Source organism: Pavona decussata, unplaced genomic scaffold (assembly GCF_977016875.1).
Source record: "Pavona decussata unplaced genomic scaffold, jaPavDecu1.1 SCAFFOLD_100, whole genome shotgun sequence".
In the NCBI taxonomy this organism is placed as follows: Eukaryota; Metazoa; Cnidaria; class Anthozoa; order Scleractinia; family Agariciidae; genus Pavona; species Pavona decussata.
Window position 1 is genome coordinate 248,675 of NW_028145515.1, and position 14,697 is coordinate 263,371.

A 14,697-nucleotide genomic window follows, 5' to 3' on the forward strand; every position below is an offset into this window, starting at 1 on the left:
CTTAACAGTGATCAGCATCAAATTTCTCTTTGTAATATCAATGCTTATTCAACCCCTGAGGTCATGAGAATTAAGGATATGATCACCCAAGGTGAATTTTCTTGATATTTTAATATTTCTCCCACAACTTTTATAAGAAAAGTATGGGGATAAGATAGCAGAATTTGTTTTTTGATATTAGGGGGACGTGTTTGCCTTCGCATTGCCAAGCACTCACGTCCCTTTTACTATTGCTCCTTCCTTTGACTGATCAGTGTAAAATGATGTCCTAAGAACTAAAGGTCCCTGTTCACAGAATCTTTGATTCCAGGTAAAAGTAACAAGAGTCATGCTGATCTCGTATTCTCTCTTCGTGAGCTTGGGTGTCCTGTCGTCCATGTAGTGACACATGCTGCAGAGAAAGAAAGCAAAGTAGAAGACAAATTGCCATCTCATCTGACACCAACATGGCTCTATTTGAAGCCACCAAAACCAATCACCATTTCACATATTTAAGTGCGTACATGTGATAACCTGAGATACTTCTAAGCTTCTTTCTTTCACAGAGTTTCAGTGGAAAGGCCTACTCTGTCCTTGTTGCTTTCTTTTCCGAATGAGCAACACACGAAGCAAAAATTCCCTGATAAACTATTGAATATTTGTGGTGTACTTTTTGACAATAAGCCAAGCACACATTTTGAATCAAGCAATAGTGTAACGGTCCTCTGGAATAACCCTCCAAGTGGGCGGGCATGATAGTGTACAAAAACACTTTTAAAAATGTCACAGAAGAGAAATCTGCTCTCTGAGAAGTCAATTCTTTCAGTCAACATACGGATCACAGTAACAAAGCTGAAAGCGCATAAATTCTAGTTTCCACTAGTTATTAGTGAGTACAATTCACACTTTTTCCAAACAAGACGAAAATTAATTCAGTTGTTGCTTTTAGGGCCTGACTTCTAACATAGAGCGTATAAAGCAGATAAAACCATATATTTTAATGCCAAGTTTACGTAACAGGGCAGCAGACTGAGAAGCGAGGACAGCACAATTTCTTTGTGTGACAGCCAATCCCTCTGGTTTAAATTACTTTCCTCTCGGTGTGTTGTGTTGTAAACAGAAAAGAGGTAATCGACTTAGAAGATTACGTGAAATGCATAAATAATTTATAGCTGTCACTCTGGTCACACAGGGACATTTTACTGTCTTCAACGGTTATTTGAGAACACGAAAAGTAAGTAGAAAGCCGGAGAGCTGTCTACATTTCTGATATTCTCGATTGTCCTCAAATTCGCATCTAGTCTTATGGCAATAAAACAATGCATGATTTTACCTTCATTGCTACTGAAATCCCTACTAACCTGCATGCAAACTTCTCCGATTTCCTTTGCTTTTCGCGTAAAGCAAAAGAAAATGAGACGTCTGCACGTGGGCAATTGCCTGCTTTTTGTTACGACATGCGTAAAGATTCTTGTGCTTACATTTGCATTGACATCTGCTTTCGTCGTATCCATCTGCAGACAGGCCCACAGTCTTGCTTCAGCAAAATTAATGGATAGGTCAAATGGCCACCAACGTTTAGCACCGCTAACCACAGTTGGGGTGCACAGGCAAGTTTTCAGAAGTAATACTGCGTTCCACAACTCAAATTTTAGCTGACGAAATGTCTTCCACTCCATAAAAGCTGACAGTTAGATCAATCAAGGAAAGTGATTTGGATTTTACCACAAGTTTACTTAAGTCGTATCCACGGCTGCCTTGGGTTACACGTTGGTCATTCAGTCGTAATCTCAGTGTGGTTAGTGACTCGCATCTCATTAAAATGTCACAAAATTTGGGTAAAAAGTCACCACTTCCTTCACCGTAGATGTTTAATGTTAGATTGAGTGTAGATAAAGACTTGTTCTCTGCCAAAACATTACCCAAACCATGTTCCCAGCCATCACTTATGTCGCTGTAGTTGCTAATTGTCAGAGTGAGTGTACTTAATGGGGCCGAAAAGAAAAATGTCAGCATGCTACCACTGCTGAAGGTGCAGTAGCTGTTAATTGTAAGAGTGAATGCATTCAATAAAGTGTTTGCTAACTGCCTTCCCAGAAAGTTACGGACAGCTTCAGAGACATATCCACCCTTGCTGTACTTGTTAATGATCACAGTGAGTGATTTCAATGATCTCTGTTCGCGCAAACCCTTAACAACATTGTACACTAACAAATCACCGAAATTATTGTAGTCATTAATTTTCAGAGTGAGTGCATTCAATGTGGTTTCCTGCAAAATGAAAACCAGACTGACTATCCAGGAAGTTTGGATGCCGTAGAATCCATCTACTGTCAGAGTGAGTGCATTTAATGATGTGTTTTGTATCATAGCATGAGATAAATGCGAGTCTTCAACCATATGGCTGGAGAAGAACATTGCAACACTGAGCTTTTCCCGTCTGGTATTTCTCAGTTGGGTAATGAGCGTTGCCAGTGATGTAAGATCGTCAACACAGACATCAGGATCATCACTTGGTTCATCTGGACGTGAATGCACGTCGTGTACATTTAGCGTAACAGTTGGGTTCTCGTCTAAAATTACTTGAAAGAGATTCCTTTCCTCTTTAGCCAAGCCTCCCCAAATGTTGACACTTACGGAGGACAATGTTTTGTTTAGATTGAGATATCTTGTCGTGCAAGTAGCAATACTAGCGGTTAAATTTCCACGGACATTCAAAGTCAGGTGAAACAGTGGGGTACCCATCAAGGTTTCACATAAAGCTTCCGCGCCTTCACAGCTCAGCTCACCCCAAAGGTTGACTGTTAAGTGATGTTCTGGAAGAAACCCTTTGTGCACCACAACTGGAAGAAAATGAGCTACCTGATTAGCCGTCACTTGACAGAAGATTTCTGGATGAAAAGCCAAAGAAACCTGTGACTTTTTAGCTGTCTGTAGATTTTCCACTAAAGCATGCCAGTTGTCAGGAAGCTCTCCGAAAACAGATATTCTTAAATCATTCAGAGAACAATTTTCCGTCAGACCTCTTTGTATTAAATTAGCGCCACATAAGCTCAGTCTTCCTTCAACACATAAATCGAGAGACTTCAAAACGGTTTGTCCTGTGAGTCCTCTACTAAGAGCAGCAGCTAATAAATCTTGCACATCTCCACAAATGATGAGGGACAGAGAGGCCAGAGATTTGTTTGATAGAAGCTTTTCTAAAGCTTGGATAGCAGTTTTACCCAAGCAACGAATCCTGAGAACAACAGATGTAAGTGGCGTATCGGCAGATAATCCTTTTTCAAGAGCTGCAGCCCAAGCATCATGACATTCTCCTGACAATGTGAAAGTCACTTTTGTTAAGCTCTTGCTTGTAGCCAAACCTTTACCAATGATGGCAGCTACGTCACAAGAGATACCCTTCTGCACAGCAAGGCTCAATGCCGATAAACAATTACTTGCTGACAACCTTTCAAACAGAACATCTGCTATATGTTCTGTTATTTCGGTTAAAGAAATGTTCAGCGTCCTCAGCTGTGAGCAAGACTCGAAGACATCTCTGAATATGGTAACAACATGCGGAGGCAGTTGTATGTTTGGCAAAGATGAATGAAACAAGTCAAGTGTGAAAGGCTTCTGTATATTTGAAAACTTTTTACAGGCCCCTAAAACACGGACAAAGTGGCCGGAAGATCTTCTCGACACATGGAGAAGGTTGTCGTACCCTACACTAATAGAAAAATCTTCATTTAAGTCACTAACATCAAGGTGTGCGTCCACTGGAAAAGGTATGAAGTAAAAAAGAGCACCCGCCATTTTTGCAGCATTTCCACTTTCACTGAAGCTTTCAATGAAAAACTTTGCTGCCGCCTCACTGCATCCATGCCAGTCCCAGTTACCCGAGCTATGCAGCTTTTCACCAATCTGACTAAACAGAATATTTGCTTCCTCACCTAGCATCCCAGCTACAAATAGAAACACTTGTGGATATTTTTCTACCAAATCATCAAAGTGTAAATACTCAAATACGTTGAACTTGTTTCTTCGTAACTTGTGCGCAATGTATAATGCAGCCAGGTGCTCTTGGAACGTTTTGTGAAGAAAGCAGTATTCATGTTGTGGATTCAACTTCTTCAGACTTTCCTCCTTGTAAAGAAGGCCTAGTCCACGTGCTACCAATTTGTCATTTCTTCTTTCCAATTCTTTCAATTCGTCTTCACGAAAACTATGGCGATCGTTCAAGAGGCATTTCCAAGCTAGCTTTCCAAGTGCAAGGAGCTCTTTTTAAATTGCTTGTCTAAATCTCTGTCATCTTCACAGAGCTTAAGATTATGTTTTGCACAATATCTTCTCAAAAGACAACGGACAATGATTTGGTAAAGCTCAGTACGGGAAGACGGCAATTTTCCTTCATAGTCTTGATAAATAATGCACAGGAGAAGTAGATTTAGTGGATTATTTCGAAGGGCATGTAATAATGTGTTCTCTTTGATTTCTTCAATGAGCCTTTCACCCTTCAATGAATGCTCTGGACCAACATTCTTAAAATGCTTCCTGATATACTCGAAAGCATCACTTTCAGTGAATCCTTCGATCTGTAAAAGAATGTCAAAAACATACTTCTTCCTTGCATCAATTCCTCTCTCTTGCCGTGACGTGGCCAGGACATAGCAAAATGGGAGAATTCTTCTGTGAAGAAGGTCATCAACATGATGCTTTGATTTTTCGGGAAGCTCGTCCAGACCGTCCAAAATAATTAAAATTTTCTCCTGGTTATGAATGTCCTTCAGGAAATCCAGTAGCTTTTCCTTGATATTTTTGTTAATATCCTTTGGCAGAAGTTGCTCAATAATGGCGTCCATTATACCTCCATCAATGTCACGGCATTTTAGTAGCAGCACAAGTTCGAATTTGGGAAAGGTAAATGTTGTTGCAGTGTTTTGATTTGCCCAGTCATAGGAAAGTTTAAGGCAAAATGTTGTTTTGCCAATTCCGGGGTTTCCCTCAACAAGTGTCATGACATCCTCACCTTTGTTAAGAGCCCTGAAGATGTCATACACATTCACCTCATCACATTCTGGTTGTGGAACAATCTCGCCTCTGTTAACAATGCTTAGGATGTTATCATATATGTTCACCTCATGACGTCCTGCTTGCCCAACAAACTCGCCACTGCGAAGACCCTCCAAGATGTTATGTGCGTTCACCTCATTCCCTTTTGTTTGAACTGCACCTGCTTTTGGTCTTGAAACAATTTTCAATCTTGTGTAGACGTCTTCAAGAGGTAGCTGCATAGTGTTGTCCCAAAGAAGGGGCCTCAGCTGGGCTCGTCTATTGTACTCGGCTTTGAGCAACTTCACAACAACTGAGTTGTCCGTAACTGCTAGGAAAATTAAAAAGAAGTAACGATCAACATTATTTCGAGAGAGAAACTTAATATATGGAGTATACTCATGTAATAAAAAACCGTCACAACCTCAAAAGGGTGTTAATAAAAAACCAACCAAACAATGAGTCCTAGACAGACTCTCTTTTTAATGTTCAATTTACTGGTTAGTGGGTTAAAATTTCCTACTTGCATATTATGTTCGAACAAAATTTCTTAACCTTAACCTCCTCTGTTTCAGTGCATGCCAACAAGACTGGCCACCATCTGCTTTGGAACAAGGGGAAGTTTATCGATAAGGCTTACATTGAATAAATACAGGGTCAAGGTAGCGGTCCACATCAGGCTACAGCCTAACTAATTGAATAGACATTCGGGATGTCTGTATACTAACGATCAAGAAACGCAACAGGAGACCGGAGCAACTGCGGCCCACTGAGGGGATGGTTTCTTCCCAAAGCAGCAAGAATCAAAATCAGCCAATCACAGCCAACCTTTGTAATATAAAAACTGGAACATAATCAGTCAGCCTCATCGCCTGATGAAGACAAGCAGTAAGCAGTTCAAACGTCGCAATCTTTAAGTTAAGTGACTACATTGCGAGTCAAACAATTTTATTTATGATGATGACAACGACATAGATGGCGATAATGATGATTAATATTATTATTATACATTCTACCACAATGACCAATGATACCTTTTGCAACAAAAATTAAAGAGGATTGATTCCGTGGTTTCATTCCCCCCTTTCCTGATACATTTTCATTTCTTTATCTATCAAGTCTCTTCCAAGACCAAAAACATTTTCTGTAGGGGTTTAAATGATTGAGGGGAAACACAAGAATCTTGCTGGGCAAATGTAACCCTACACCCACATGCAGTTGACTGTAACAAGACGCGTCTCGCTTCGGCCTCAATTTGCTTGAAAAAGTACTTTGATTCATGGCTGTTAACCCTCCCCGAAAAAGCTACACAATACTCACCTTCATGGTCATTTGTTGCAAGTCTAGGTTTCTTTGGAGATGGAGTACCACTTGTATATAACGGTCTTTTGCCCTTTTCTGTGGCTTGATCTTCTGGTGAAGTGATGAAAAAATAGGCCTTAGCTACTTCGCACTAAAGACTGGTTATCTGTCCAAGAAGTTATAACTTTAGGCCTGCAGATGACTTGATGAATAGAGCAGTTTCCAATTGAGTGTTGTAAAACCAAAACCAAAGTAATTACTCTGGCCAATCGCATCAGATGTAAACAACACAATGAGCCAATCAAAATTTGAAGCAAATACATGTAACTGGCGCCAAGCCTGGGAAAACGCGTGTGGCGAAAACACAACTGGTTTTGGTTTGGATTCCCATTGGTTGGGAAAGTGGCATGAGTTTTGTTAACCAGTCACAGAGCATTGCAATGCAAAACCAAAGGCCAACGCGAAATTACTTTCGACACTCAGTTGAAAGTCGCTCAGTATATAAACTCTGTTCCTGTATCAAAGCACACCTAAAGTAAGCTTTCTCTGAGAATGTTTTACACAACTTTGTCTCGCGAGAAATTTGTGACATGCGTAACACCCTGCAATGGATGAAAAACTGTTCAACCATAGTCCCATACTTTAGCAATAATGTGTGATTACATGTGCGATTTGGGTCTTACCCTAAGTAAAGTTGGTGAAAACAACCAAACTTGAGGCTTCAGTGCACATGAAGCCACGTTGTACAGGTTTACCCTATCAAAGGTTTTCAATGATAATACGATACCTCTGTGAAGAATCCCAGCCTGCGTGTGTTCCTGATAAGCCTGGGAAACCATGGAGGTTATTGAATCTTTGCCTTTCATCAATGAATCTTGCTTATCTTCTTTGTCCCCTGTCAGACAAATAAAAACCATCTTGTAACAACTGTCATGATACTTTCAGATTTCCTAGTATTTTACCATCAACTACTTCTTTTTGTGGGGCAAGCGGAAGGAATAGAAGTTGCCACTTCAAGTTTGCTGAATAGCAAAAAAAAAAAAAAACGTCTCTGTGCCATCTGAAGACTTCTCTAAATGTACCTTATACAGTAGAACCCCGGTAACTCGAACTCTGAAGGGAGACGAAAAACTGTTCAAGTTAGTGGGGGTTGCAGTTATCAAGTTAGATCGGCAATTCAACTTTTCATGTACATGTAAATAATTTATAGTTTATTGATTATCAAATTAAACAAGTTTACTCTCATCAGAAACTGTAAGTCCCATGTAAGCTGACGCTTTCGGGTCAAAAATAAACGTTGTCAACATTTTAAAGAAAGAATTGGAGTGCCTTGAGATGTGAACATTATGGACTTGTACTATGAACTTTTTGTTTTCTATGTGACAACTTAACAGGCAGTGCATGCGGTTTGACTAAAAAGATCGAAAATGACTGTCAAATGCGTGATCTGTTGCACTGATTAAAATTGAATTGCTTTAGAAGTGTCAATTCCAGCTTGTTTTTTACAAATAACATGACAGGAGGAACTAACAGGATGACATCAGTGGTGAGTTGCAAGAACCACAATTCAAGTTATTGGGGTAAATTTCGATCAAGGGAAACAAAATTTAGTTCGAGTTTGAATTATCCGAGTTCGAGTTACCGGGGTTCTACTCTATTCCCGATATAACCCTTCCCACTGGAATCTAGGGTGCAGAAATCCTTTGCTTTGCTCCCGTTCCTCCCCTTCCTCGACGTAAGTATTGGAAAGTATTCAATATTCCACTAAGTATTCAGTGTGACGGTGCCTGGGTGGTTGCCGCTCACAGGGTTGTCATGGTTATCTTTCGTGCTTGCTTGCAGCTCCCCTACAGACCTTGCAGTTACCTTCCCCACACTCATCCATTGGTAATAAGTTTAAGTGTGACGCAACAACTACTACTGCACATACCTAGAGCAATATTCATCATCCTTTCTACAAGTCTGCCACATTGTTCCTCCCAACTGTATTTCTGTGCATATTTTCCACAAAGATCTTTAGCCTCTTCAAGCCGTACATCCCTGTCTTTTTCACGAACAGCCCCGATTGCCTTGGCCCACACTTTAGGATCTTCTGAATTCACGACGCTGTAAGAACCATACGGCAGTTTCTTTAAAGCATCTCCAAGACCCGAGTTACCACTGACAAGCACAGGGAGGCCAGCAGACAAAGCTTCAAGAGCAGCCAGCCCAAAGCCTTCGGTTCTTGACGGCATAACAGCAAGATCTGCCTCGGAAAACTGTTGAGCTAGCTGCTCTCTTTCCTTAAAACTACGCACAGTTAGTTGAGTAGGAGCAATGCCTTCCTTGAGTAACATTTCCCTGACTTTCTCTTCTTCTCCACTTGGTGCACCAACAAACACAAGTTTGTAGGGTTGTGACACGTCTTTTAGCTCAGCAATTGCCCTGGCAGCAATATCATATCCCTTTAGGTGAAAGTCTTTGTTATCCCCACGTCCAAACACTAAAACGCGAAATGTTTTTCTTTCTTCAGTGGCTTGCTTCACATAAGCAAACTCAGAGAACACCCCTGGGGTGAGATTGAGAACATCTTGGTCCTTTCCACTGGAACGGAGGTAACAGGAGAAAGCTTCAGCTAGCTTGGGTCCAACAGCCACGACTTGATCAGCTAATTCACAGAGTTTCACCTCTGCCTGGTGCTTTTTCTCACCTTTGGAAATGGGGTCTGCATAGCTCTTGAACATTCCAAGTTCTTCAGGGTCGGTATGAACAACCTGAATCCATTTACAATCACCATGCAGACGTTTTATGTGGGGCACTTGACGACCGAGATGGACTCCATGGCCTATCACACAGTCCATGACATGATCTTTTGGAATGGTGGCCAACCAGTGGATCATCATAACCAGGCATCTCCTCTGCTTCAATTAGATTGACATTGTGACTAGCAGCGCCCCTTTTGTCCTCTTCACTACACTGAGGGAGATAGACACTGACTTCCACATTGTGGTGTTTTGCCAACTGGATGGCAAGTTCTCTGTTAATGGTTGACAAGCCTCCTTTTGTAGATCGCCATTCACTACTCAACAGAGTAACGTTCAGTGTCCCGTTGGAAGCCAAAGTTGACCCACTTTCTAGGCATTCCTGTGATGTAGAGGCTGACGTACTAGGCAAGGAGGAATCCTAAAACAAATGTGAAATTGATTTAATGAAGGAAATACCACGTGTTGAGTTGGTTTAAGGCCACACAGTTATCAGATGTAATGTTCAAAATTAGTTAAATCTATTCAGCTTGCTGGTGTTAGAAGAATGAGAGGATTGAATTTAAGAAGGCTGAATACACATGGATCATTTAAGTTGAATGTACCTGTTCAGTAAGAAGGTTTTATTCACAATCGTACCCCAATTTAGTCAGTGTGATAACAAACTAGAAAGTACGACTTTTTTTCACAAACTTTCATAACATGGAAGAAACAATTCCTTTACTACATGGTCAGAGGAACAAAAATGTTCTTTACAGTGTAGATTGAAAATAAGAAGCCTTCTTCCCTTATGTCTCAGATAAAATTTGAAACAGTGTATTGTAGCTTATCAAATGTCTTTGCTTTCACTAAGATCCAAAGTTCAAAGGCCCAAAACTGCTACTGACAAGTAGAACAGGCCACAACATTATGAGTTAACTTTGCTCAGCCTCATGTACAGCTTTATATAAAATTAGTTTCAGCGAATCCGTAATTTCACTAGCACTGGTATCCCAGGTATTAAGGTATGGAATCCCAAAAATATGGATTCCCAAGTGTCTACTGATTAATATCAGTAGGTGAAGGGGTTAATATGTATGGGCAGAAAGGTGGTTGTATGGAAAAGCAAAACCATTGGTAACAATGGGACTTTTCTAAGTGGTTACATTGGGTGAGTGAAGTCCACATTGTAGCTCAGGACTGCTACATGAATATGACTATATCAAACATATATTTGAACTGTGGGTGAAAGAGTAAATAGAGGGTCTGTGAGGGTGTTTCTTCTATTTAATCTTACACCCACAGTTCAAATATAAGTTTCATATATTCATATTCATTTATTCATTATTCAAGGGTATATTACAAACTCACAATATGACCAGATCCCAGTTGACTCGATATCTCAGTTGGTAGAGCACTGCACTGGCATTGTAGAGGTGATGGGTTCGAATCCCATTTAAGCCTGAAATTTTTTCAGGCTTTATTTTCATAACTGCTTAATTTGTGTAACTTACTGCAAGGGTCTTTCTTCTACTTAATCAGGATTGTTACATAGGGATAGGGAATAAACTTGATTGAAAAGTTTGGAATACAGTGCAACTCAGCTTGGGAACTTTGTGCAAGATACCTAATGAACATCACCACCATCCCACCACCCCCCCCCCCCCCAAAAAAAAAAATAAAAGGAAAAGAAAATGCATCAAAATGTTGAGTTACCTTATTTCAAAACATGGAAAAATCATTTCTTTTTTTTTTCTTACAGTTCTTATTTTACCTTTGGGAAACAGATATTTCATAGAAATGATAAGCTATCAGTTGGAGGATTCAGCAAACAAAAAAGGTAAGGTTAGCTTAACTTGGGGACTCATACGAGTAAGGTTAACTTAATTTAAGGAGGGTCAACTGCCGTGAAGACAGCTTTTGTTTAGGGGATTGTGCAACTCACAGGGGTAAGGTTAGTTTAGTTTGGGGACCCATACAACTATGGTGAGCTTAGTTTAGGGAGGGTCAACACATGCCCTAGGGTTAGTTGTTGATTGGGGGATTGCACACCTCATACAAGTACAGTAAGGTTAGCTTAGTTTGGGGAGGGTAGACACCTACCCTGGGGTTAGCCCTTGCTTAGAGAGGATTCAGGACACCTGATAGGAGAAAGGTTAGGAAAGTTTTGTAAGGTCGAACACCTGCCCTGTGGTTAGCTATTACTTGGATTGGGCATCCCATAGGGGTAAGGTTACCTTAGTTTGGGGAGAGTGAACACCTGTCTTGGGGTTAGTTGCTGCTTAGGGGATTGGGCACCTGTTAGGAGAAAGGTTAGCTAAGTTTTGGAAGGGTGAACACCTGCCCTGCCGTTGGCTATTTGCTTGGGAAATTGAGCACCTCATAGGAGAAAAATTAGGTTAATTTGGGGAGTATGAAAACCTACCCTGGGGTTACCTATTGTTAAGAAAATTGGGCATCCCATACGGGAAACGTGAGCTTAGTCTTAGAAGGGTGAACACCTTCCCTGGGATAAGCAATTGTTCGACGGCTTGGGCACCCCATAGGGTTAAGATTAGCTTAGACTGGGGAGGGTGAACACCTACCCTGGGATTAGCTATTGTTTGGGGGATTGGGCACCCCATAGGGTTAAGTTTAGCTTAGACTGGGGAGGGTGACAACACCTACCCTGGGATTAGCTATTGTTTGGGGGATTGGGCACCCCATAGGGTTAAGATTAGCTTAGATTGGGGAGGGTCAACACCCTGGAATTAGCTATTGTTTGGGGGGGGGGGGATTGAGCACTAATCCCAGGGTAGGTGTTAGGGAGGGTCAACACCTTCCCTGGGATAAGCAATTGTTTGACGGCTTGGGCACCCCATAGAATTAAGATTAGCTTAGATTGGGGAGGGTCAACACCTACCCTGGGGCTACCTCTTGTTTGGGGGATTGGGCATCCCATAGGGGTAAGGTTACCTTAGTTTGGGGAGAGTGAACACCTGTCTTGGGGTTAGTTGTTGCTTAGGTGATTGGGCACCTGTTAGGAGAAAGGTTAGCTAAGTTTTGGAAGGGTGAACACCTGCCCTGCGGTTGGCTATTGCTTGGGAAATTGAGCAACTCATAGGAGAAAAATTAGCTTAATTTGGGGAGTGTGAACACCTACCCTGGGGTTACCTATTGTTAAGAAAATTGGGCATCCCATACGGGAAACGTGAGCTTAGTCTTAGAAAGGTTAACACCTTCCCTGGGATAAGCAATTGTTTGACGGCTTGGGCACCCCATAGGTTTAAGATTAGCTTAGACTGGGGAGGGTCAACACCTACCCTGGGATTAGCTATTGTTTGGGGGATTGGGCACCCCATAGGGTTATGATTAGCTTAGATTGGGGAGGGTGAACACCTACCCTAGGATTAGCTATTGTTTGGGGGATTGGGCACCCAATGGGGTTAAGATAAGCTTAGATTGGGGAGGGTCAACACCTACCCTGGGATTAGCTATTGTTTGGGGGGGGGGGGGGGATTCAGCACAACATAGGGGTAAGGTTACCTTAGATTTGGGAGGGTCAACACCTTCCCTGGGATAAGCAATTGTTTGACGGCTTGGGCACCCCATAGGGTTAAGATTAGCTTAGATTGGGGAGGGTCAACACCTACCCTGGGATTAGCTATTGTTTGGGGGATTGGGCACCCCATAGGGTTAAGATTAGCGTAGATTGGGGAGGGTCAACACCTTCCCTGGGATAAGCTATTGTTTGACGGCTTGGGCACCCCATAGGGTTAAGATTAGCTTAGACTGGGGAGGGTCAACACCAACCCTGGGATTAGCTATTGTTTGGGGGGGATTGAGCACAACATAGGGGTAAGGTTACCTTAGATTGGGGAGGGTCAACACCTACCCTGAGATTAGCTATTGTTTGGGGGGGGGGGGGGGATTGAGCACAACATAGGGGTAAGGTTACCTTAGATTGGGGAGGGTCGACACCTACCCTGGGATTAGCTATTGTTTGGTGGGGGGGATTGAGCACAACATAGGGGTAAGGTTACCTTAGATTGGGGAGGGTCAACACCTACCTTGGGATTAGCTATTATTTGGGGGGGGGGGGGGATTGAGCACAACATAGGGGTAAGGTTACCTTAGATTGGGGAGGGTCGACACCTACCCTGGGATTAGCTATTGTTTGGGGGGGGGGGATTGAGCACAACATAGGGGTAAGGTTACCTTAGATTGGGGAGGGTCAACACCTACCCTGGGATTAGCTATTGTTTGGGGGGGGGGGATTGAGCACAACATAGGGGTAAGGTTACCTTAGATTGGGGAGGGTCGACACCTACCCTGGGATTAGCTATTGTTTGGGGGGGGGGGGGAATTGAGCACAACATAGGGGTAAGGTTACCTTAGATTGGGGAGGGTCAACACCTACCCTGGGATCAGCTATTGTTTGGGGGGGGATTGAGCACAACATAGGGGTAAGGTTACCTTAGATTGGGGAGGGTCGACACCTACTCTGGGATTAGCTCTTGTTTGGGGAATTGGGCACCTCAGAGGGGTAAGGTTACCTTGGTTTGGGGAGGGTCAACGCGAGCCCTAGCTTAGTTTGGGGAGCGTGAACACCTGTCCTGGGTATAGCTATTGTTTGGGGTCTTGGGTACCTAATAGGGGTAAGGTTAGCTTAGTTTGGTGAGAGTAAGGACCTGCCTTGGGGTTAGCTATTGTTGGGGGGATTGGGAAATGTTAGAGGGGCAAGGTAAGCTTAGTCTAGGGAGAGTGAACACATGCCCTGGGGTAAGCTATAATTTGGGGTATTGGGCACCTTAGAGGGGTAAGCTAGACTTAGTCTGGGAAGTCTAGCTATTGTTTGGGGAGTTGAATGCCCTTTAGGTGGAAAGGTAGTTTACTTTGGGGAGGGTGAACACCTGCCCCGGGGTTAGCTCTTTTTTGGGGGATTGGACACCTCATAGGGATAAAGTTTTCTCAGTTTGCAAGAAGTGAACATCCTGGGGATAGCTGCTGTTTGGGGGATTGCCTAACATCCTATAGGGGTAAGGTTAGCTTAGTTTGGTAAGGATGGACTCATGCCCTGGGGTGAGCTATTGTTTTGTGGATTGGACACCTCATAGAAGTAAGGTTAACTTAGTGTGGGGAGGATGATCACCTGTCCTGAGGAGAGGTATTGTTTGGGTATTTTTGTATCTCATACGGGTAAGGTAAGCTAAGCTTGTGGAGGGTAAACACCTGTTCTTGTTTGGGGTATGGGGCATTTTATAGGAGTATGAGTAGGTTAGTTTAGGGAGAGTGAATAGCTGCACTGGGGTTTGCTACCTTGTATGTTTGGGGGATCTTGCACCTCACAGGGATGAGGTTAGCTTAGTGTGGGTAGGAATGGACATCTGCCCTGGGGTTAGCTCTTGTTTACCAGACCAACAGTGCACACAAATTGTGTGTGTTGACTGTACAATATTCAAGATGTGTGTTAGCTATATCAGTTCAATTACCGGCAGACTGAGAGTTACCTTAATTGTCAACCTGGACATCACAGGAAGCCTTCACAAACAACCTTCAACTCTAATGCTAAATTAAAACTGTAAATAGAAATAAAAGCTTGTTTCAGTAGGGTGGTTGTGTGTGATTTCATGTTTGCTTGACCAATATTGTTTTCAAATAGAAATCCCTAAAACACAAGGTT

The 14,697-nt window shown here is 42.4% G+C and overlaps 2 protein-coding genes and 1 pseudogene across 4 annotated transcripts in view; all 3 read right to left on the bottom strand.

Moving 5' to 3' along the window:
* The window catches only part of LOC146472173 (uncharacterized), a 241,432-nt gene that overhangs the window by 32,743 nt on the left and 193,992 nt on the right, over positions 1-14,697 (bottom strand). The gene's annotated exons all lie outside the window — the stretch shown is intronic.
* The window catches only part of LOC146472174 (uncharacterized), an 84,108-nt pseudogene that overhangs the window by 32,743 nt on the left and 36,668 nt on the right, over positions 1-14,697 (bottom strand). Inside the window, exons 2-5 of the transcript XR_014866590.1 lie at positions 8,246-9,477; positions 7,103-7,210; positions 6,334-6,426; positions 1,461-5,344 (exon numbers count right to left, since the gene is read on the bottom strand). The product of XR_014866590.1 is annotated as an uncharacterized LOC146472174 (transcript). The remainder of the gene's footprint in view (positions 1-1,460; positions 5,345-6,333; positions 6,427-7,102; positions 7,211-8,245; positions 9,478-14,697) is intronic.
* Positions 1-14,697, bottom strand: part of LOC146472176 (uncharacterized) — a 128,271-nt gene that overhangs the window by 25,127 nt on the left and 88,447 nt on the right. The window lies entirely within an intron of this gene.